At 47.5% G+C, this 24658-nt stretch overlaps 1 protein-coding gene across 12 annotated transcripts in view; it reads right to left on the minus strand.

Moving 5' to 3' along the window:
• MYLK4 (myosin light chain kinase family member 4) overlaps positions 1–24658 on the minus strand; it is a 70884-nt gene that overhangs the window by 24693 nt on the left and 21533 nt on the right. The window lies entirely within an intron of this gene.

Below are 24658 nucleotides of genomic sequence, written 5' to 3' on the forward strand. Positions count from 1 at the left end.
CCCGGCCTCTGCCCACCAGGTGCCCGCAGTGCCCCCTCCCAGCAGTGACACCCAAAATGCCTCCAGAAATTGCTGAACTCGCCCCAGATTGAGAACCACTGTATTGCACAATTCAAACACAGAAAAAAATACCAAAATAAATAGTAATTTAGAGGGCAGAGCAGTCTGAATTAATGAGACCCTGTGCAGGCTAGAGTATTTGGAAGGAAATGAACTCACTATTTTTAAAGAAACTTTGTAAAACTCTGGCACTGTCTGTAGAAGAAGGCCCGTCATCATGAAGAGATGAAAGGCTACTGGTACCACATAGGTCGCCCTTGACCTCTGCTTATGTTGTCTGCATGTAGCTCACATATAAATCAAATAAAAAGGAGACGCGATATGTGAGTGGGTTTTGTAAACCAGAAAGTAGGAGCCTAAAGTAAGCATTTATAATTGGGGCTTTTACTTTGCTTGGAACAGACGGCCCTTTTCCCAAGGAGATAAACATTCTTCTCCGAGTCCTGGCTTCTCTGATTCAGCTTAGCAAACCCTTTCCAAACACCACGCAAAAGGTAAACATTAGCCCAGCCCACCCAAATTATCACAAGTTCTGACGCTGTGCATTGTGAATTAATGACATTGTCTGGATGTCCAAAGAATCTGTCTTTTTCTCTTTGGGAAGAGAGCAAATTTGCCTGAGGGTGACCTGCAAGCATGAAACAGCATGGAGGTGCAGCTCATAGAGACGGAGACAAGTTGTAAACGTACTTTTAAACAACCCAAAGGGCAGTCCCGTAGGTCCAGAGCATTTCCATTTTTCAGATAAGGACCTTCAAACACAGAGGCATGTTTAGTAAATTTGTGGAAAACCACAATTAAAGATTAGAGCCTCGGAGTTTGTAACTTTCTCTTTTAAATAAAAGTACAAGAAACTGCCCTTCGGTCTCCTCAGGCAGCCCCCCCAACCCCGACACTTGCTCAGCAGGCAGCACAGACCCCCCACCCCAGAGCAGCCTGCAACATTTCCTAAGCTTTTTTTCTCATTGATTTCCCACTAGACTGTAGGCCTCAAATGGGCAAAGACTGATTCATCTTTGAATCCCTGACAGTTGGCCCAGAGACCAGGATATAATGATGATGGTGGTGATGATAATGGTTGTGATGGTGCTGGTGATGGTGGTAATGATGATAGTGATGGTGGTGATGGTGGTGGTAATGATGGTGATGATGGTGATGATGATAATAGTGATGATGATGGTGATGATAATAGTGATGATGATGGTGATGACGGTGGTGATGATGGTGGTGATGATAGTGGTGGTGATAATAGTGATGATGGTGGTGGTGATGTTGGTGGTGATGATGGTGGTGATGATAGTGATGATGGTGATGGTGGTGGTGATGTTGGTGGTGATAATAGTGATGGTGGTGATGGTGGTGGTGATGGTGGTGTTGATGATGGTGGTGATGATGGTGGTGATGATAGTGGTGGTGATAATAGTAATGATGATGATGGTGATGATAGTGGTGGTGATAATAGTAATGATGGTGATGGTGGTAGTGATGATGGTGGTGATGATGTTGGTGGTGGTGATGCTGGTGGTGATGAAGGTGTGGTGGTGGTGGTGGTGATGCCTAATACACACTAAGTACTGACTACATACCAGGCAGCTTCTAAGCATATTGCATTACATTGCATTATTAACTAAGTTGTTCCTCATAGCAACCTTTTGGGATAAAATACTATTACCCTATTTTACAATTAAGTTGGATAATTTCACAGGGTTATATAATTCATAAATGGTTTAACCAGGATTCTAACACAGTTGTATACTTCAGTCTATACTCTCAATTATACTATGCTGTACTGTCGCTCTGAAAAAAAGGAAGAGAAGATTATAGGCAAAGTAGTGGGGAAGGTATAGCTCAGTGGTAGAGTGTGTGCTTAGCATACGCAAATTCCTGGGTTCAATCCCCAGTACCTCCATTATAAATAAACAAACAAACAAATCTAATTACCCTCCCAAAAAAATTAAAAACAGATTATAGGCAAAGCATATCATTAATATTGATTGAATATCTACCACACAGCCAGCACCACAGGAGACAAGAGAAAAGATTAAAAGAGCACAAAATGGAAACAAATTAGTAAAGAAATAAATATTTATTGGCTGAAAGATTAGAATTAACATGGAAGAGAGGAGAGAAAGAGAATTTCAGTCCAGTTTTGAAGATGAGTCAAATAAGATGGTTTAATGCATTGCATTACAGGGATCACATAACTTTGCCTTTCAGTGCTGCTCTTCCAAAGAGAAACTGCTGGTGGACGGGCACTGTTCTCCTGGGTTTGTTCTGTGAACGTGATGGTAAAAGCACAGGTGGATTTATTCAAGAAAGCTGCTGTCTGTCAGTCGATTCCAGTCCGTCAAAATATGGGAAGTGGAGAATCTGGCTGGAAGCCCCCGTGGCGTGCTGATCCCTCAGCACCGGCCTCCAGGGCCGTCTCCGGGTGGTGGCTGCTCACAGGTGGCGCTCACGTTCTCTGGGCAAAGTGGTCTCATGTGACCAACAGAAGAAGCTGTCGATTCTGAGGAAAGTAAGAAACCAGCTTCCAAACAAGGCTGGCTTTTCCCTCCAGTTATATATGAGATGTGTTTTACCGTCTAAATAACGTAAGAAGGTCTCTACTCATTGCTCCGGGCTGTTAGTTTTCATTTCCCTGTGTGATACTGACATCTGGAGGAACTCTGAGCTGAAGGGCTCCCAGAAAACAGATGGATTTCTTCTTTTCCATTTCTGGACAGCAACTTCAGTATGAAGTTTTCACGTAGTGTTTCCAAGTTGCTAAAATAGGACGCCCAGGGCTATACATATATCTTGTTTGTTGCCCCAAACTGGACGTGTTTGTGCTGATTAAAGAGGACTGGTCAGCGCTAGTAAGTATAATGTCCCAGAAGGATTATGATCACCCTGTGCTAAGGGGTAAAACTCTTGTCAGACGTTGTGCTTCTTTGCTGAATTCACACTGCTGGCCCAGACGAGCACAAGGCCCCTGCACGCACAGTCTCTCATTTGTCCACTCACTCGTTACTCACATATTCACTCACGGATTCCTCCGGTAACCATTTCCTCGCTCCTTTTATAATGTCAGTGGATTTAGAATGACACAGGGAAAAGGGGGATTTGGCCCAAAGGCCCACGTGCTCAGGACACAGTTCTGTTCCCTCCACTCTGCCCCGTGTCCTGGACCTGTGTCCTGAGTGCATCGACGTACCCACAGCGTGTCAGCTAGTCCTCGGGGAGCGTAAAGGAAACATTAGAACTAATTTCCATTCATTCTCCACTCTCTCAAAATGTATATTTTACTCCTGTTTTAAAACATTCATTAGTAAAATTGGACACATATAATTTACGGTTTTAATATATCTCATGTTCATAGAAATAAATATACATGTATTACTTATCCATTTGTATAATTTATAGATAAACAAACATATTGGCATATGCTTAAAAATATTCTACTGACAGCAGTGCAAAATCAAAATAATTTGGAGACCATTTTTCTAGATAACACTATTTCTCATGTTCTGCTTTTCTGAAAGATGTGTTTAGAGAAGAATCATTCTAATTAGCAGGTTCGCTGGCAAGTATCTCATTAGAACTCTCAGCTGGATTCTTGCAAACTTTTTCTCCTTAAACAAAGTACTGCTTCTAAGAGATCAGGATTCATTCCTCAAATGACTTTTTTGACAGATCAGACCAATTGTATGCACTTCAGACTCTGGTCTCTGTCATAATTTCACTTAGAGCCGTGGACTCGAGACCTCTAGCAGAAGCAACCCCAGGGCACAGGTGCGTGCCGGCCGCCGGGGCCCTGCGTTCACTCCCGCCGCGGCCCCAGCACCACCCCACACCTGTCCTTCCCCCGAGCGGTGGAGGAACCAAAAGGGAAACCAACTCAACCGAACAGCTTTGCCTGGTCCCTCTTTCATTCCCATTCAACAAAAGTCAATTTTCAAAGTCAATCCTCAAATGGCTTGAACTTTAAAAGAACAGAAAGACTAAGACGGTCGCTGCCTCCTCTGGGTGCCGAGGACACGGGATAGTTTCCCAGGATCTCGCACCGTCGCCGGCTGATACGCCTGCTCCCGCACCGGGACGCGGGCCTCTCTCCACACCTCTGCTCCCCCAGCCCCACACAGAGGGTTAGGGCTCTAGAAAGGCTCGCTGAGCCCTTGTGCGCGAAGGAAGAGGTGCTTTCTGGCGGGTGACCTCCTGGCGAGAACATCCTTTCCGCATCACTGAAAAGAGAGAGCAGCCCGGGCACCAGCTGAAATGCATCCTGTCACTGATGCTCACACTCTCTGCGTCACTTGCCTGATGTTAAGTGATGCCCACAACCCTGCACTGCGGGATTATAGTTCCTACAAAAACTTTTCTTAACATCACAGCGGGACACGACTAAACCGGGCCCTGAGCTGAGGGCTTTTCATACTACTGCTTGTGGAGAAACCAAAATGAAGACTTCGGGGTCATTTTAACCTGATGACTAGAAATACCAAAGTAAAATTGTAACAATTTATAATGACTTTGTTAAACGTTGATTAGGCTCCTCATGGGGGAGAGAGAAAAAAAATGAGCTGAGACGAAGACAAAGAGGGGAATTTTCAGAAAAAACATTAAAACCATGTTTTCTTGCCTGAGCATACAAGATAATTATAGAGATCATTTGTCAATCTACTTCTCTTCCTCCTCAGGGCACACTCAAATTCCCTGCGCATTAAGTAAGAAAACATCCTAAAATCTCTGGCCAAGACAGCCCGCTTCATGATGTGCAGGGCCCCGCAGGACAGGACCTGGATGACTGCAGGAAGAGGGGTGCTGACCTCGACCTCAGAGCCCCATGGGAGGACCCTCCCCAGGCTGCGGAAAACATCGGGGACAATCAGACGGTCTCCTGAGAACAGGACCCTGCCAAGAAGACTGACAGTCCCATGGACAGACTTCATACAGTAAACAGAAACCATCCTCACGAGTGTGTGTCAAGAACGAGCCCAAAATCAAAGGTGCTGGTTCAGGAGAGTCTAACTGGACCACCTGTCACGTGAAGCTATTTGGGTAATTTGACTTTCATTTGATTCTAAGATGCATCCACATCACCAGAACACAGCAGCATGCCGCCAGGGAGCAGCCTCCGCCAGCCAGAGGAGACCCACAGGCCGGCACTGGTCAGATGCTCCGTCAGCTTTTCCTTATCGACTACAGACTTCCCTTAATTTAAATACACTTTCAAGTTTTCTCATCCCCTTAACCCCCGGTATAGCTGAGACAGCTTGGGCCACAGGCTGCGTTAACGCCAGGGTGTGAAGGCCCAGGGTTAACACAGTGAGGTCCAGGCTGCGGACCAGAGCAACAGATTGTTAAAAATATATGCTCTCCTCCACTCTTCTGTCCGGCCTGACTTTGTAGATTTTAAAAGAACTGGTTAGAGTGAACCTGGAGCAAAGACTCTTCTCCTAAACAGTCAGTCACTTGAGTACTTGGAACACAAAGGTTTTATTTTCCCTCGTCTCGTGGCTGATGGATGAGCCAACCTGAGACATCTTATAACTGATTTGTGTTCTTTCGTCTTCTTCCCACCGCCAGCCTCTCCTGTCCTCCCCAAACAGAAATGCTCAGCCCTCTGACCTGCACCTGCTCTGTATGCCCCACATGATGCTTCCCACCGGCCCCATGAGCCGCCAACGTGACGCTGCCTCTCAGCCCCGCGCGCCGGCCCCGCCTCCCCCAGCTGCCCAGCCTCTCCTTGGCTCTGACACGGTGCTTCTCAACCACCCGGAAGGTGGTTGGGCCCCAGCCCTGAAGAGTCCGATAAAATCGCCTAAGAGGGCCCTGGACAGTAAATTTTGGGGCCCCGACCCTACCCCGCCGACTGTCATATACATTTGGGAGCCACAGTTCTGTTAGCTCCGGCCCCACCACTCGGGCTTTTCGAGGGATTTTGGTTCTTTTTACCACCCAGGCTGCTCTGCTCCGCCACAGTGTGAACAACAGCAAAACCCTGGTGAGGTCCTGTTTCTCTTAATCCCTGCCGCCTCCCACCCCCCATCCAGGGTCCTTGATCCTCTCCTGGATGGCTTACCCAGCAAACCCCTGCCTCTTCCTCGCCTGCCACCCAGGGACCCATGTGCAAATGAGTCTAGGGGCACGGCCCCAGAGACCACAGCCCTCCCCTCCAAGGTGATCTCGGGGGTCATCCAGGGAGGGCGAGCCAAGAAGAAGCCAGCATTTCCCGCCACCTGGCATCCTCCTCCGCCTGGAATCCTCTGCCTTGCTTCCTGGTCAAAACTGAGTAACTGGAAGTGAGTTCATTCCTCCACCAAAATGACCGTGAGCAGAGGAAGGGAGACAGGTCAAAATGGACAGACACCTGGCAAGGTTTAGAATTATTCATATACTTCACCCCAGAGTGGTATTGCCCCTGCCTTCTTGGGAGTCTGTCACCAGAATAGCATCTGAGTACGTTAAAGACTGCGCGGTGAGGTCACCAATGAATGGCAAGATGTGTGTGTGTGTGTGTGCACGCGTGTGTGTTAATAACCAATTTCAAATGCAGGTATAAATGGAATTAGAGCTCCCTGGTATTCATTTGATTAAAATGAGTTTTACTCAGTAAAATTCCTCTCTTATTCTACAGAAGACCCGACCCTGGAATGTTTTCACATGAAGTTTACAACATTTTTTCGTCACCTAATAAAACCCTTTGATTCCTTTCCGCCACAGACAGTTTTATAAGGATTCATTTCACATGGCGTTCTCAGTATGCTTTTTAGTTTTTATTTCAGGCTTGCTTTTATCACTCCATCTCCTGTCTCCTGCTCTGAGTAAGCAGTGGAGGCTCAGCTCAGCCTTTCCACGCAGGCTGCTCACGGAGGTGGGCAAGTCACTGCTGGGGGCTCGGGGAGCCCACTGTTCCCCAAGGTGAGGTGATGTGTGGTCCCTTGCTTTTCAGGAAGTTTGGAGATCTGAACTTACATTAACTGAGCAAAATATTTACCCTCCCATGGTTTGCCTTTCCGCTTCTTCCCCAGGGCAGCAAATTTTGCAAACACGCTACAGAGCAAAGGGGCTTTAAAAAAGCTCTTCAGAAGTCTCCGAATTTGGACTGTAGTGCAAACTCTGTAGATATAAACGAATCTTTTATGACTATCCCAAACGTTAGTTGTCCAGTCCCTCCTACCCAAAGCAGGTCCGAGGACAGCATCCCCTGAGAGCTCGTTAGAAGCGCAACCCCCAGCCCCTCCCCGCCACCTACCGAATCGGGACCTGCACCGTAACCAGTCCCCACACGCATTGAAATTTGAATGCGTTGACCTAGGTAACAAACGTAATGACTTGGTGGGAAGAAATAGTTCACAAAATATTCATCACGGCCTCTTGTATCTGAATCTCGCCTCCATCCATGGAGAGGGAGCGTCATCCTTGGGAAGCTCGGGGCCGGGATGGAGGGGGGGGGGCGCAGCTGTGGGGGTGGAGGACGACAGTGGACGGGGCGGGGCCGAGGGACAGCTTGGCGGGTCGGGAGGCCTGCGGCCTGTGAGGGGCACGGGCGGTGGAAGTCCAGCCCCGTGTGGAGTGTCAGCGGCCTCTGCAGAACGTGCAGGAGTCCCTGCAGGGGCTCAGAAGAGAACGAAGGCTTGACATCACGGGCCTGGAACCTCCCGCCGACCTCTGGGGTCTCTCCTGAAAACAGCAGCCCTGAGGCGGGAAGGCTCTGCTGCAGACCGAATGCTCGTGTCCCTCCGCTGTCCACACGGTGCCGCCCTGCCCCCCGGGTGGCGGTGCTGGGAGGCGGGGCCGCTGGGAGGCGGGGCCGCTGGGAGGCGGGGCCGCTGGGAGGCGGGGCCGCTGGGAGGCGGGGCCGCTGGGAGGCAGGAGGTTTAGGTGAGTCTCCCGGTGGAGGCCTTACAGTGAGATCAGGGTGTTTGTAAGAAGAGGGAGGCTGTCGTCAAAACGTCTACAAATAACAAATGTTGGCGAGGATGTAGAGAAAGGGGAACCCGCCGACACTGCTGGTGGGAATGTGAAAATTGGTGCAGCCGCTATAGAAAACAATATGGAGGTTTCTCAAAAAACTCAGAATAGAACCAGAATAGAATGACCCAGTAGTTCCACTCCTGCGTAGCATCCAAAAAACAAAAACACCGACGTGAAAAGATCCTGCGCCCCGAAGTCCACAGCAGAGTCACTCACAACAGCCAATAGCCCGTGCGCCCTCGCGGACGCTGGTTGCCGGACTAGCGCCCAGAGTAGCGGTGAACAGAGAAATGCCCGCGGCGAGGGGACGCTGCCTCGGAACCACGCGCTCACAGGCGGAAAGTCCACCCGCGGGATTCCGAGAGCAGAATCCCAGTCTGTCTTCAGTGAAGAGCCTCGTGTAAAACTCTGCGTCTCCGATGTTCACGGCCTGCGGCTGCGCCTCCCTCGCAGCGCTTAACGAGCTCGCTCTTCTCCGTGAGCGCTGACTTACACCGAGGCAGCAGCGTTAGGTAAAACCACGGGTAAAACACTCGTATAAAACCACGGGGCCGACGCAGGTTTCCTCCTCCCCTGTTAACTGAGGGGCGCTGCATGCGTCATGCTCACAGGCTAGGCTATTTCATCAAATTCCAGAAAACACACCTAGACTGTGAAATGAGAAACTGCTTAAAGGAAAAAAAAAAAAAAATAGAAGTAACTTTTTCCAACTCTTCTGGCCACGTCTCATTATTTTCATGTATTAAAATTCAGGCAACAGTCTAAATATTCTTGAATTTCACATTTAATGAGATCAGTTCAATTTGGCATTTATTAATCACTGTAAAATTTCTCATTTTGGTTTAATTCCGTTATAAGCAATATACTTTTCAAACTGACCTCATCGCTGGCGAGTGCGTTCGCACAGGTATGTAGCTCACACAGCCACATGGGTCAGATCTAAGCCTGGACACTTCCTCACGTGCTATCACAGCGCTGCTCTTTGCTTTCTATTCACTCCACAGAATTACTCACACGGGCACCAACTGCTTCCTATGTAACAGAGAAGTAGTGCTATTTAAAGATAGATAAGTTCGGTTTCCAGGTAGATGTTATAAAAACTAGTAAGTGCTTTTTACAAATTGTACTTAGTATCACTTCCCATTTCTCTCTCTACTAAAAGTTCTGACAACTAATGTCAAACTCAAGTGCAGGGTTTTTTTTTTTTTCTTCTAATTTTAAAAGAAAATTAACCAGATGAGAGTTACAAAATGCAGGGTTTTTTTTTTTTTAATTTTAAAGAAAATTAACCAGATGAAGATTACAAAGCCTATAAAAATCCACATTCTATAAAATGGGGACTCCAGCTGCAAGAAAATCCTCAACTCAAAATGCTAAAATCTGGGCTTTTTTCAAGTGATTAAGTAACTAAGACTATTTTATAACATGGGTATATATTTTTAATGAAATGGCATACCATTTACATACATTTCTTAATCATCCATATTTTTATTAAATATTGCTCCCGTCAATACTGATTTAACCAAATTCACATCTGCAAAGTGTATATAACCTTTTCCCCAGATGAACTAATATCTTTATTAAAAATTAAAAATAGGAATTATGATAGAATGAACCCCAACCTTGTATCTAGATATACTTCCTGTAAATAATATTTTATTTTAATAATTAACACCGTTAAGATAAGTTTCCTTACTAAATTCAAGCACCAATGAAAGAATATCAGCTCCAAAATAGAAGCTGGGGAAGCTGACCAAATCTGTCAACATACTTGGGCTTAGAAATAACAAAAACGTGGGCTTCCGAGTGATATTCTTTGATGAAAACTCTGTTCTTAAAATTTTGCCTTCAAGTATTATATTTTGTTACATTCTCTTGCAATAGTTTTCCAAATCATTTTTTTCAGAAGATGCCTGAGAGCTGATTACTACTTATCAAAGTTTACCTTCAGACTTGCCACAGCATGTAGCCTTCATCCTCATGAATTTTGGCCATGAAAGGAGAAAAGCCACTTCCTCCACTAACAACACAGAAGGAATTATCCACTCAGATTTGCTGTGACTTAAGCCATCAGTGCCATTAGTCTCAGGTAGCCCGCCAGCTAATTAGTTACTAATACGCTCAGGGATTCGGGCAGTTCTCAGCTTCTCACAGGGCTGTGTTTTGTTTCTATCCGGGACTATATGTTCCTCCCACTTAATCTCCTGGCGTGTTGCGCTGTACTCCCGCTCAGGTTAAACGCTCTGCTCTCCTCCCTGCACGCCTCCCCCGCCCCCCCAGCGCAGAAGGCGTTATTAAGACTGAGCTCGTCTTCTGGCTGCGACGCCTCAGTATTTTTCCTACAAGGTCACCTCCTTGCAAACACTATCTGGTTTCTTTCTAAACGAGCACGTGTAAAAATATCTAAAAGTTTAACCTCCCTCCGTAAGCCATGTGCCTCTCAGGTTTTGGAGGATGCCCATTCTCTGAGACGACGCTTTCACTCCATCCTAGTTAGACCTGCTCCCAATAGTGGTGCTCATGATCTATGCACGACCAGAAACTGACAACGGTCTGGCATTTCTTCCTGCTTTGGCCACCAGCCCGCTCCACTGGGCTCCTCACTGACTGGTGTATTTGACATTTGCGACTCTCCTCGGAGAACTCACTGACACTCTCAACTAAACTCTATGCAAATGATCTCAAAATTCTGTCTTTAATCCCATAATCCCAATAATTACCAGATCTTAACATTTTGTCATGCTCTAAGGATTTGGAACGGTACAAATCTAAAATAGACCCCAACGTCTTACACCCGCTTGCCTTCGGTTGCCCCAGTCTCGGTCGGCAGTGCTAGGACACTAGTATCTTATCTGTAGACCTGCCGGTGAGGCACGGGGTCCCGCTCAAAGCAGACAGACCAGACTGAGCTGTGCCCTGGAGCCCCAACCCTCCCACAGGGCAAAGTCCACGGAGGAGGCTCACCTATCCTAGCCCCAAGGCCAGGGGTGGCTCCAGGGATTAGGCACACGACAGGCACCAGGACTTCAATGAGTGAGCAAGGAAAAATAAGTGGGGATCCAGAGAAACCCTGCTCTGAATCCTGGCTGAGAAGACAAATCTTGAAAGGGGGCCCCATGCTGAGCGTGGGTCCCAGGACACAGTCACAATCCTAGAGGGGCGGGGGACCCAACAGGCTCGAGGTCTGCACTCAGCCCTCACACACACAACCACAGCTTGAGACGGGACAGCAGAGCCTGGTCCCAATATCTGGGGCCTCCTTGGGAGACGGGGTGCTCTGCTGTGGGCATGCAGGCCCAGGAAGCCCACACGAGAACTCAGGGTGCCCAAGGAGTGAGCGACACATGTGTGAACTGTGCAGAGCCCAGGATCAACTGCAAGTAACAGTCCAATGTGCGGAAAGGGGCCCAGTGTCCGGGCAGACACACTTCACTTCCCAAGAATCCTAATGGGGAGACTTTGCTAGAACAAAGCTCCCCGTCTAAGGAAGGGCAGAGAGGTCATGGCCGCTAGTGTCTGCTGCCTCACCGCAAGCCTGTGGGTCCACAGGTCCCTGAGGTCAGCTGCAGGAAGCCAGGGCCCAGGATCCCTTGGAAAGGAGGTGGGCCCTTACAACTGGAGGTCATAAGAATAGGTTCAAGGTCGAAATGCACATTACAGAGCAGCGACCCTCAGCGCCAGCTGCACGATAGAACCACCTGGAGAGCCTTGAAAAATAGCAAACCTGGCGTCCCGTTCCAAGCCGACTGTGCCCAGACCCCTGGAGTGGGGCCCACAGCTCAGGATTTTCTAAAGGCTTAGATTTGTCAGATTTAGCAAACGAAAACATAGGATGCCCAGTTAAACTTAAATTCAGATGAGCAATTTTTAATGCAAGTATGTCCCTTACAATATTTGGGATGTACTTATATTAAAAAAAACCATTCATTGTTTAATCTGAAATTCCATTTTAAGGGGCATGCTGTGAATTTCCTCGGGCAACTTGTGTGACTAATGTACCACCAAGGGTTGGGAACAGCTGCCCGGGGGTTAGCTCACCAAGGTCCTATCCCTGCAATTTTGCAGAGTTTGTCCTGAGTGGAAAGTCAGTTCTGTCACAGCCAAGACTCCTCTGTCAGGTTTGTGAACTAGCGTTTACGTCACCAAACTTTAGGGGTGTCTGCCAGAGGCAGCAGAGAGGACAGGGTCGCTGACCTCAAGGGACCAACCGTCCTAAGATGAAATTAAAGAAAATCTTTATACTTGATCATGTATGAAAATAAGAAATCATTTCTTTAAAATATTTACCTAAATAGTAACTGATCATGTTGACATTTCTGTTTATGACAGAAATCCATTTGCAGCAAGACTTAGAGAAATAAAACCTTTTAGATGGAACATCAAAATTTCATTCTTAAAAATTAACTGCTTTTACATACTACTTTAAAGCTTCCCACATCCATAGGTTTTTGGCACCGAAAGCCACCTCCTGTTTCGAAGGAGGCCTCACTCCTGCAGGCTCCTCTCCACTGTGGGGCTGGAAGCTCTCAAGCCACAGGGTTCCTTGGGAGATTCAAAGTCGGCTGAGGCGAGGGACCAGGGGCCACGTCAGAGCAGAGACTGACGTACAGCAGCATCAATGCTTGTAACTAATGACGTCCTTGGTTCTGAAACCTGCTGGCCTTTCGTTTTCCAAACCACAGAAGTAAGTTTATTCTCATAATAATGTCTCCTGCACTAACTCGTCTCCAGGTATTTTTGCTTGAACAGGAGGGATGGGGTGGACCTGCGGCCAGTCTGCTGGCCTGTGCACCCCCTGCACACCACCACGGACGCAAGCCCGGGATGGGAACAGCCATCCTCCACACGAGCCACCGCAGAGGACACACTGGGGACCACGGCTCCAGTTGTCCGTCCACAGCTAACACGCGCTGAGGACGGTTCTCTGATTCACCACAACTCCACCGTCTTTTCTTTCATGCAGTCTGCACGCCTCTGAATTACCCGCAAGACATGGTAAGAAACAGTAATTGCAGAGATTAATCTGACTCGTGGCACCCCCCATCAGCCAGTTTAGTAACCCAGGAGAAAAAGGAATAAAGCGAGTTCAGCATGACATTTTCTTGATGAATGCAAGTTACAAATTTTTGTTGGTGTTTTTGGTGTGGTAGCAGCCTCTATTATTACCCCCAGATGGTCCATATCCTAATGTCCTTAGCTACCAGTTACCGCCAAATTTTCTCATTAAATTCTCTTGCCCGTGGCTCAGTAAAGATGGAATGAAATGAGGGAAGACCTTTTGTTTTCAAACTTTGTTTAGAATGACATAGGAAGAAAATTTCTGACTTTTCTGCAGGGTGTCAGCCCCATGGAATGAACACGCTGGTTCATGAACGAGCTTTTACAGGGTATCTGAGAAGCCCTGACGTGCAAAGATGCTTTGGAAGGGCATCTGAGACGGGCATTTCATACGTAACACTATCTACTAATTAAAAACTATTTTTAAGTCATGCTAACCTTGGGTATCTTTGGTTTAAAAGAAAGAAGGCAACTTTTAAGGAGTAGAATTTTAAAGCAGGCTCTGAGAATTTCATTCTAAAGAGCAACAAAGAACTGACCATCGTTTTGCACGATGACAAAAGCTCCTGGCTGCCGTCACAGTATCCCGGACAGAGGTGCTTCTGTAAAGACAACTGATAAACGAAAGGCGCACACTTTGAAGGTGAGTGCATGGCAGAAGACGTGTCAGAACTGGCATTTGAGGCAGGTTTTTCTCATCCTTTGTTTTGAAGCAGGAAAGGGACTGCTGTTAGCCGGTCTATTTAAGGAAACATCACCCTGCTCCCACTAACACTCCCCGTAACCCGACACCCGCCCGCGCTGGTCCCACACTCCCTGGGACAGCAACTCCGTCATGTTCTGGGGCTCAGACTCAGTGGAGGCCACCTGAGCCGACAGATGACCTCTGGGGACAGACACCACGAAACTCAGCTGGTCCCCTTTGTCTATCAGTGACCCTCACCTGCCACCTCCCTGAGCCCACACGCTCTCTCTGCCACTCGGCTCGCCAGTTCCAGACGACAGACCACTTGGGCGTGGGCTTGCCTATTTGCAAATAGCCTGGTGAGGTCAGCCCAGACCTGCATGTCTCCTCCGGGCCACTTAAAATCCAGCAGGACACCACCAGTCATTCAAAGACCAGCGTCAGGGATACGGAACTTCCCGTGATCTCTGACTTGCGCTGAGCAGAGCAACAACAGAAGACCTAGAAAATGCACTGGTCTATGATATCCACGTTTTGAGAAGTTGATTTTCATGGCCATGATGGCCATCAGCAGTAGGTGTCTAAGCTTAAGCGAAGCAGAGTGAACCCGGCTGAGATGCTGAGGCGCGTGGGGAGCACCAGGTGGTGCCCCGCAGGCAGGAGGGCCCGGCGAGCTGTGCCCGCCTTCACGGAGCCGGCCTCTGGGGCTTCCACGCCAGGGTTTGTGGAGGCAGGGCCAGACGCAAGCTGCTCTCTGCCACTGCTCAACGGAGTGCTCCGCTCGGAGCCATCAGAAGCCCCAAAGAAAGCAGGCACTTCAGATGCATGAAATGTTAACTCCTGGTTGTGATCTTCTCTGTCACACTGATCACTGGTCCACAGCCAGGAAGCTGGGTTCCAGTGACATTTCTGCTGACCAACTGCGTCCCCTGACGAAGACATTTCCCCTCTCAAAATCTGTCTTTCTCTCCCTTAAAGGGGCTTATTTCTTCTAGTTTCAAAGATTATTGTGAAGCTAAGATACAGTGACGAATGTGGAAGTGTCTGGGGGAAAAAAAGCAACAAAGACACTGTGTTGATTTAATCTTTCTCGAACAAGCCTGTTCAACTGTCTGCACAAACGGTGTCTGCCCTGAATTCCCCCCACCACCTCTGTCACGTCCACCTCCACCACTGAAACAGGAGGCGTGTCCGCGCCTGACCCGACCCTTGGAAGGACACGCTCCCTTGTACATGTGACATCGGGTTAGCACAAGGCTGTTACCAGTATTATGTTAGAGAGGGGCGCTCCCCACCCCAGAGTCAGGGCACGACTTAACGGTCAGGAATCCCCGGGAGGTCACTGGGGATCAGAGCGCCAGGCGGTGCTGGGTGTCCCAGCCAGAACCTTCTAAAGGTCAGATCCCGTGTTTGGGTCCAGGCAGAGACTGACAGACGTACTCTGAGCTACCATGGAGAACTTTGCTTTTGTCATTCCCCCTCAAAACACTCCCACCCAAACCCAGAATGAAGCATGAGCTTTCCCGAGTGAAAAGTCACAAAAGCCAAAACCACAAGGAGGCACCGCCTCACAACCATCACACCGCGGTGCCTGTCACAGAGACAAAGGGCAAGTGTCGGTGACGCTGTGGAGAAGCTGGAAGCCTGCGCAGCGCTGGTAGAAACGTAAAACGGTGCAGCCACTGGGGAGAACAGTGCGGTGGTTTCTCAAAAGACTTAACACAGAGTTACCATATGATTCAGCAGTCCCGCTTTATACACCCCCAAAATTAAGGGCAAAGATTCAAAGACATATTTGCACGCCCGTGTTCACAGCAGCATTGTTCACAGTAGCCAGAGGTGGAAGCAACTCAGGTGTCTGTTGATGGATGAACAGATAAACAAAACGTGGTCCAACCAGACAACGGAACATCGTTCAGCCTTAGAAAGGAAGGAAGTCCTGACGCAGGCTACAACACGGACGAGCCTTGACAACACGCTCAGTGAAGCAAGCCGTCACAAAAGCACAAACCCTGTACGATTCTACTTACATGAGGTTCCAGGAACAGCCCACTTCAGAGACAAAAAGCAGAATGTGGGCGCAGGGGCCAGGGGAAGGGGGTGGGGAGTTGCTGTTCAAAGGGGGCAGAGCCTCCCTTTTGTAAAAGGACAGTAGCTCCGGAGGTGGGTGTGGAGATGGCCACACAGCGATGCGAACACACTTAACATCACTGACCTGTGCACCTAAAACGGAGTAAGATGGTTTTACGTGACGTGTGTTTCACCACAACTTTTAAAAAAGTAATAAAAGCTCATTTCATCCATTTTTCGGTTTGGGAACTGTCTGAGGAGAAGGCAGACAGGCCCAGACAGCCGCGGGCAGGGAGCAGGGCCGGTCACGCTCCTGCAGCACCGCCGGGCTGAGCGCGGGGCTCCTATGCCCGGGCGGGCTGCGTGCCGCCTGCCTGGAGCGAGCCGGTCCTGCTGCAGGTGTCTGGCCTGCAGGTCCGCCTCAAAATCACAGACAGACACACCGTGCTCAGGGCCACCGCTGCTTCTGAGAGAGGCGTGTCTTTGTACCACGTGGAAAATGAGGGTGTTTTCCCTGCCAGAGAAGGGGATGAAATGTTCGCACAGTAGAACTCAGCGCACTGAAGTTCCTCGGAAAATCCAAGATTTACGGACCCTCTCCTGTGCGAGCCAGGAGTCCAGGCTTTGTTATACCGCCCCCCACCCCGGCTCCCAAGACCGTCGCCGCCACGGGTTTTAGAGCCTTCGTGCTCTGCCCAAAGCTCTCTGCGCCCCCACGTCCCCTCACCCTCACCCGCCTCTTTATAAAAAAAGCTCCAGTGAGAGCTGCTTTGTAAAGCGGAAGAGTAACAGAAGTGAAAGGGCTCTGAGTGAGCCCTGCTGAGAGCACGTGGTTAAGAGATAAGATTATTTCTCATCTCTTTCCCTCTTCCCCAAAGTATTTGAGGTTACTACCATGTGGTTAGAACATTTTAAAAATTGGATTTGGAGTTATGGGATCAATACTTTTAACTGATTGACAATTTTTACAGACACAAAAATCAATGGCATTTTCAAGGTAATCACAGTTAGTCAAAATAACGTAAGTCATTTTTCATTTTTCATAAGTTGAAAATAGCCCTGTCTGGGCCAACAATGAGCAGAACGTGTTTAAGTGTGGTCCTGTTTGGATAAACTTTTTACAGCATATATATGTATGCTGGATTTCTAAAAGAAATCACAAGAAACAATCAACAGTGTTCACTGTGAAGGTGAGCTTGAACTGGGACCATAGATAATTCCTCATCATTTTAGAGTTTTCTGTACAGTTTGAATCTGTGACCCCATGCTAGTATGTGTATACTCATTCATTCATTCATTCATTCATCATTCGTTCATTCAAAGTAAAATGCTGGCTGTGCTCAGAGGAATCAGACAGAGCCCCTGGCAGAAAGTTCATATACTCTTAAACCAATAAAAAAATGTTAAAAAAAAAAAAAAAGAGAGAAAACTCATATACTCTAGTGGGAAAAACTGATAAATACATTATTAAAACAACTATCGTGTGTTATAATTGCTTAAGATACTGGGTTCGCAGCCTGACTAGGCCATTTTTCGGCTGTGTGATCTTGGGCAAGCTGCTTAACCTTTCTGTGCCTCAATTTCCATCTGTAAAACGAGGATAATCGCAGATATTACCTTATAGAGGCTTCATGAGCATTCCATGAATGAACACACATGAAGCACTTAGACCAGGGCCCGGCACATAGTAAGCTGTCAGCAAACACCTGATGTTATTCTAGTAAAGACACAAGACAAGGATCACACCTCACACCAGCACAGGGCAAAGGGCTTTCCTCTGCCTGGGTCCTGGTTACCAAGGCTTTGAAGCGGAGCTGCTACTGGAGCCAGGCCTTAAAAGGCAAATAGGTGTTTGCCAGGTGAACAGGGGGGAAATGACAGTCTCAGGGAAAAAGAACAGTAGAGGAAGGCGGGGGCTGGGGGTGGACGCCAGGACCACAGCCCCCGACAGGCAATGTGAACTCCTGAACCTCCCTTCCAGGAGCTTCTCAAGGAAATGAACAAGAAAGAGCAACGCTGCTCATTTTTAAAATCCGGAACGTAATCTGTGTAAAGTCTGACCCTTGTGTGGCATTTCAGACTCCCTTGTTAAACTGGCTTTTTTATAGTCTTCTTGGTAGAAGTTCACACCTGATCAAACATCTGTAAATGAGCCAGTGTGAAAAATTAAAATCCTGAAATATACAGCAGACATGCACGCAGACCTCCGGGGCAGACGTGCAGGGCAGAGCCGGCCTCGCACCTCTCACAATCGAGTTTGCACCTGCTTCTGGGGTCAAGCAGTTTACCATGTGCCATTTGGCATTGGGAAGTGACTTTTTGGCAGTCCTTCCCAGGATTCCCCCATGTGGGTTCCAGGTGAAGGTCCAGCACCTCACATCCTCCCAGGTGATACATTGGGAGTTCGGGATTGGCAGATACTATAATACATAAAATAGACAAACAACAAGGTCCTACTGTACAGCACAGGGAACTACATTCAATACCTTGTAATGGCCTATAATGAAAAAGAATGTGAAAAGGAACATATATATATGTATGTATGTAGAATTGAATCACTATGCTGTGCACCAGAAATTAACACAACATTGTAAACTGACTCTACTTCAATTTAAAAAATAAGAATCAGAGTGTTAGAGACAGGAAGTCTGGACATCTGGCCCTGTGGGCTCCAGGCCACACGCTGAGAACCTCCTCACTGCCCACGATTCCAGACACACTCGGTCGCTAGCAGCCTACCCAGTATCCTGCCCTCTTTCCTGAAAAACAAAATTCTTCAGCCTCTTTGCAGAGGGGGTGGCCATTGAGACATAAGCATAAAAGAATAAAAAGTTTTCAAGGAAAACTTTTTGCCCTTCTATTCCTCAAGCTACAAGAAAAGCAGATGTTGTGGCAGGAGCTCCAGCAATCATCTTGTGACCATGAAGAAAAGACTGGAGAATTTCGAAGACCTTGGGTATAAACCAGCACCTCTGGACTTCTTAACTATCAGGGTCTAAATCTCTACGTATTTAATCCACCAGAATCAGAGTTCTGTTTCTGGAAGCCACATACAATTCCTAAATGATCCACTGACTAAATGTTAGCACGTACCGACTGACAATTGTTCAAATGTTTGTTTGCACTGGTGTGGTTAGTAAGACTCAAACTTATTTGAAAGAATTGATGAATAAAAATAGCTTTTCGTCATGTGTTTTCTCAACAGGAAATAACAGAAGTATAGCTGCTGTTACAGGGGAATCTGTGAGTTTTTAAATCTTACGCTAATAAGGCTGAACGTCACTAGTCTCATTGGAGCCTTAAAGTGACTTTCTAAGGTCAGGTCTCTGTGTCCACGAAGTGGTCTTCTTCTACCTCCCACAGACATCACTCAGGACTGCTGCTGTAGACCCACCAGCAAGGAGTGAGCAGAAGTCCCGGGGCTTCTGCGGGAAAGCCAGCCCTCTAAATACACACACACACACACACACACACACACACACACACGGTCACTCTTCAAAGGGCAGGATGTGCAGCTAAATCTGGGTTTACAGCCTTGAAGCACATCCACCCCCACACAGGAGAAAACACTCCAGGCAGCTTCAGGCACGAAGACCAGCACATTGGATGATTATCAGTGAGGGAGGAAGGAAGGAAGGGAGGGAGGGAGGGAGGAAGGAAGGAAGGAAGGGAAGAAGGGAGGGAGGGAGGGAAAGAGGGAGAGGAGGAGGGAGGGAGGGAGGACAGAGCAGTGAGTTACAGTGAAAAGAGACAAACCAGCCAGACTTCGGGGCACTGGAAGGCTGAGGCACCACTTCCCCCACATTTTTTTCCAGGCCCTGAGAGCATGAACAGCGGGCCGCTGTTTCACAGTAAACTTGTGAGTCTGAGAGGAGTTGAAATATAGTAGTTTCCCACCCAGCTACAGGACTGAATGTGCCAAATAATTTTGTATTAATTGACTGTGCAAATGCATGGCATGTTACAGCCCTTGAATTCCTTGCCTGTGTTTAGCGGTTTATTAATTATAAAGGACACGTATAGTTCACGGTTTGTCTTTCTGTTGTTTTCATTAGGGTAAGCCCTCAACAATGCCAAGTTCGGTAGACGAAATGTCTGCAAAAAAAGTTTATGAAATTTGTTTAAAAAGAAGCACAAATTTTATTCCAGTTCTGTTAATTCAGTGATCTAGATGCAAAGCTGAGGAATGCGGCTCAGGGCCCAGCACGGCACTTCCGCGTCACCAGCAGCGCTGGTAACCGGACGAACGCGTTTGCTTTTCTGCATGTAAGTTCTAATAACATCCTTGAGTATCTTTTCTCTGAACCAGTTTACCAATCATCAGTCTTGTTCACACTTTTTTTTTTTTTTAAACCAAGCCGTCTCCCTGCCAAATAGAGAAAGGCAAACTTTAACCAAGTCCGTTATTACTAATTATAAATTAGTAAAGTTTGACTACATGAGGTTTTACTGTCTGACTGACTGTGATGCCAGCGCTCTCATATTTAAAGAAAATCTAGGTTGATTTTAAGCTAGTAGCCCCTTTTCAAATAAATGAGGAAAAGTTAAGCTTACTGCTGATACATGTGTACCTATGTGTGTATGTGTGTATGTGTATGTCAGCATGTGCTGCGGCTGAACTAGAAGGACTCTCCCAGTTTAAAACTCACATCCTCAGAGCATCCTTTCCTACCTGGTCTTAGTCCATGCTCTGCTCCTTCTTTAAACACTATTAAAATAACACTAAAGGGATCTGTGAAATGGCAGACACACACACACACACACACACACACACAGAGTCAAAAATAACAAGAGAAGACACAACAGTGATGGAATTTTGGAAACTGGAGGCACGTGGATAAGTGGGAATCAACCAGGCAAAGCCAGGAAAGCTGACTCTTAAGACAACAGAGGAGGAACATTGAGGAGCAACTTGAACTGTCCAGCAAAACATCCATAGTCTCACCTGGAAAGCTTTGAAAAGATACTGATCCCTTTGTCTTAGTCCCAGAGATTATGATTTAATTGGTCTGGCATGTGGTCTGGACATTGGAGTTTTTAAAGATTTCCTAGGTGATTCTCACATGCAGACAAGTTTTGGGACTTCTGTCCTAACATGAAGAACAGAGACTAAAACTAATGAAACAAAGCAAGCTGGGGGAAGCAGAGATTATGCAGAGAAAAGAAAACTTAAAAAAAAAAAAAAACTCATCAATATCCTCAGATAAAATGTATTAAATCTGTTACAAGAACAGAATTCACGTAAAAGAAACACTCAGAAAATACAAAAGAGTTTTTGGAATTGACTCTGATAGTTGACAAGAGAACTTAAAGGAGCTTCCACAATAAAGTAAAGAAACCTTCCTGAAAGCAGAGCAGAGAAGGAAAACAGAAGCAAAAGGTCAAGACCTGGCTAGGAGACCCAACATTCAAATACCGAGAGCCCCAGAATGAAAACAAGAGAATGTGACATCGTCCAGGAAGGTTTCCCAGCGGAAGGACGTGAGAGGTCAGTGAACATCCTGCACGGTGGATGACACACCCGTGTAAGGTCTGTCATTGCAAAATTTCACAAGATCAAGGACAAAGAGAGGGTCTCACAAGCTGCAGGAGAGAAGAACTTCCACCACATACACAGGGTCAGGATCCTGCACTCCTTTGGACTTCTCAACAGCAACATGGAAGCTAGAAAACAATGGTCAGTGTCTTGCAAATTCTAAGAAGAAATTATTTCCAACCAGCCGGATAAACTATTATCCAAGTGCACGTGTAAAATAAAAATGTGTAAGAGCTCAAAAATATGGCATTAGGAAACTATTGGAAGACTGTCTTCCATCTAAACGGAAGAGTAAAACAAGAAAGAAAATCCAACAGAGGATGCCCAACATAGGAAATGGGGCTTCTCCAGACTGATGGAGAGTAGAAATCCTAGGATATCAGCTGTGCTTCAGGCTTAGAGGGCAACCACCGCAGAGCAGAATAAAGCTCAGATTGGTCAGAAGTCTCTGGGATGAATTTGTTCAAGAAGATAAAATCGATAGGATTCCTGATATATCTGAACGTATGTAGCAAAGACTTAGACAATTAATAGGTAGTTTGCTTTTGAATTCAAGATAAGTACTTTTAAAAGTTAAGCAAATTTTAAAAATAAAGGCAACCAATAATTCCAGTGAAAAGAAAGGGCTGAGCAAGAAGTGAAAATTCATAATAATGCTCTACATTGTTCTCAGTTATGAATAGAATTTTCAATTAAACAATGATTGAAACAATGAATTTTTACTTAACCAAAAATTACAATACAACTAATTTGGGAGAATGGGGACAAGAAGCAGGACATAAAAGGTGTGTTTGAGGGGGCTGGAGGTGGGAGACAAAGGAGATCCAATCTTTACCTTTCTCTCTACACCATTCAACCTAAAAAACCTAAATATGAAAAAGGAAAAAGAATATACATAATATATACAATATTAATATAATATAATATAAAGAATATGTATAATTATTTAGACCTTTGGAGATAATTGAAAGAATCAGCTAAGACAAATGGAAACATTCACCTCTGACGGGGGAGGCATAGGGACAAGAGGAGCAGGATTGCTGTTTCTCATGAAAGGCTTTGTAGAATTTATGGATCTTTAAAGTATGTGAATGTATCATGCATATAAAAATTTATACAAAAAAATTAAGATTTTATGTAAAAATATTTTTACATATTTTATATAAAACGTTTTAATAATGAGTGGGTTGCCCCAATTTTTTGCATGACAATTGAAAGCCTATCCTATCACCTTAATAATTCACTTTTACACTGAATAATTCACATTTTTTCAGTGATACACCAACTTCTCACATTTTCACTTCTTTAATTTAAAAAAATTAACATTTTTTTTATAATAAACTCTGATTATTATTAAGATGATTAAGTAAGGTTTTGAATGTAGCCTTTCCCATCCCTGTAGAGCATCAGAAAGAGTTTCTTTTAAAGCTTGGAGCTGAAACAAATTTGCTGAAGCAATTCCACATTCAAACGCTTGGACGTACAGAAGGTGCGAAGGCTCCTCAGAAATGCGGGGCCGGCCCTCGTCCTGGGCGCTCCCGCGCTTCTCTCGCCCTCTCTGGTGCCCGGGGTCTGCGCTCGCTCTCGCGTTTGGGATCAGGCTTCCGTACCTCCTCTTCGCCGTGGCCCAGCCAGAGCACCTCCTCACGTTAGCGTTTCGGCTTCTCCCATCTTCGGTAAGCGCTCGGGTGGGGGTGGTCGCGCCGCGGTGCCCCGGCTCCAGGCATCCCCGGCCAGACCGACGCGCTTCGTGAGGCCGCGAGCATCCACAGGAGCCCGGCTATTTCTGGGCTCTTCTCCGCAGAGCGCTTCCACGGCCCCGGGCCCTCCGGGGGGTCGCCTCGGAGGCGGCCTTGCGCTCCTTCACGGCCCTGCAGCCACGGACGGCGTTTCGGCTCCTCCCGCAGCGCCTGCGCGGACGGGCTGGACTCACAGGGGGGGCCTGGCGACGCTTGTCGGTCTTCACCCCCAAACCCGCACACCCTGGGGGAAGGGCAGGGCTCAGCTGGCAGAGCGCATGCTCAGCACCCTCGAGGCCCCGGGTTCAACCCCCGGTACCTCCTCCCAGCGGAACTCACTGAAGAAACCTAATTACCTCCCCCCTGCAAACAAACACCACGAAGCCAGGCACGCTGGCGTTCCTGCCCCGAGGCCAGCCGGGCTCGCTCCGGGCAGGGTGTGTGAAGGAACGGCAGGAACCCCAGAGGGTTCAGATCCAAAGGGACTCCGGGAAAGGCGCCTGGGCTTTGGTCCCGCGGAGGAGGAGCCACGCCCCGCCGCGAGGAGAAAGGCCTCCAGAGCGCTTTGCCGCCCGGGCTGCGCAACGGAAACGTGGCGGGTCGCTGAGAGTTGGCGGAAATAGTGGAGGAAAGGAGAAAGCTTATTATGTTTTGTTTTTTTTTTTTTGCCAACACTCACACTACAGAAATGTATCCTTTAGACATTTATGGTCGGTCGCTAACCTCTGTGTACTGAGGCAACATACGTCAGAATTCCGCAAACATCAGGATTCGGTATTAAAACAAAATCAAGCACTCCTGCAGCTGGAGGGGCTCTGAGTGCATCGCTTTCACTCTCCTTTGATGACATCCCGGACGCGCGGTTCTGCTTCAAGCCCACAGCTCCTCCAGCCCGTTCCGGGTGGGACGACCCCAGCATTTGGAAGGTCTTTCTTGCAACAAGGTTGGCTCTCCTGGTCTCTTATCTTCAAGACCCCAACCGCAAGGGTTTCCCAAGGAACAAGCCGCAGCCGATGCGACTGGACTTCTTTCATTGGCAGCTGCAGGCGTCAGCCTGGAGCCACGGGGCGCCGGAGGGCTTCTGAGGAGGCTAGGAAGGGAGCAGGGCCTCCACAGAACCTAGGCAAGCACGCCGCGTGTGAAAGTCCAGAAACGGTACCGAGATGCTGGGACTGCAGGATTGCAAAAAAAGAGCAAAATGTTTCAGGTTACAGACAGATGTAATAAAAAGCGGAGAAGACGTGGTAGGTGAGAGGGAGGAAGGGGCTCCGGGCACACAAAGCCGCAGCCATTTGCCAGGAAATGGCTTAAGTGTTTTGAGACCGTAGGTGAGTGGTCTACGTGTGAAACCAGACCCCAGTGTCAGATGTCGGTGTAAGTGAATTCCGCCCTTGACTTGCTCTCCTCGTGGGCCCTGCGCTCCCCTTGGAGGAGACCAAGGCCGTGCCCAGGCTGCTGAGGCGGCTGCAGGAGGCGTGGTGCAAAGTCGGAGAGGCTCGAAGGAACCTCAAAGGAGCCTCGACCCTCGGCCTTGCTTGCTGTGTGTTTAAC

The sequence above is a fragment of the Camelus ferus genome, chromosome 20 (genome assembly GCF_009834535.1).
Source record: "Camelus ferus isolate YT-003-E chromosome 20, BCGSAC_Cfer_1.0, whole genome shotgun sequence".
NCBI lineage: Eukaryota > Metazoa > Chordata > Mammalia > Artiodactyla > Camelidae > Camelus > Camelus ferus.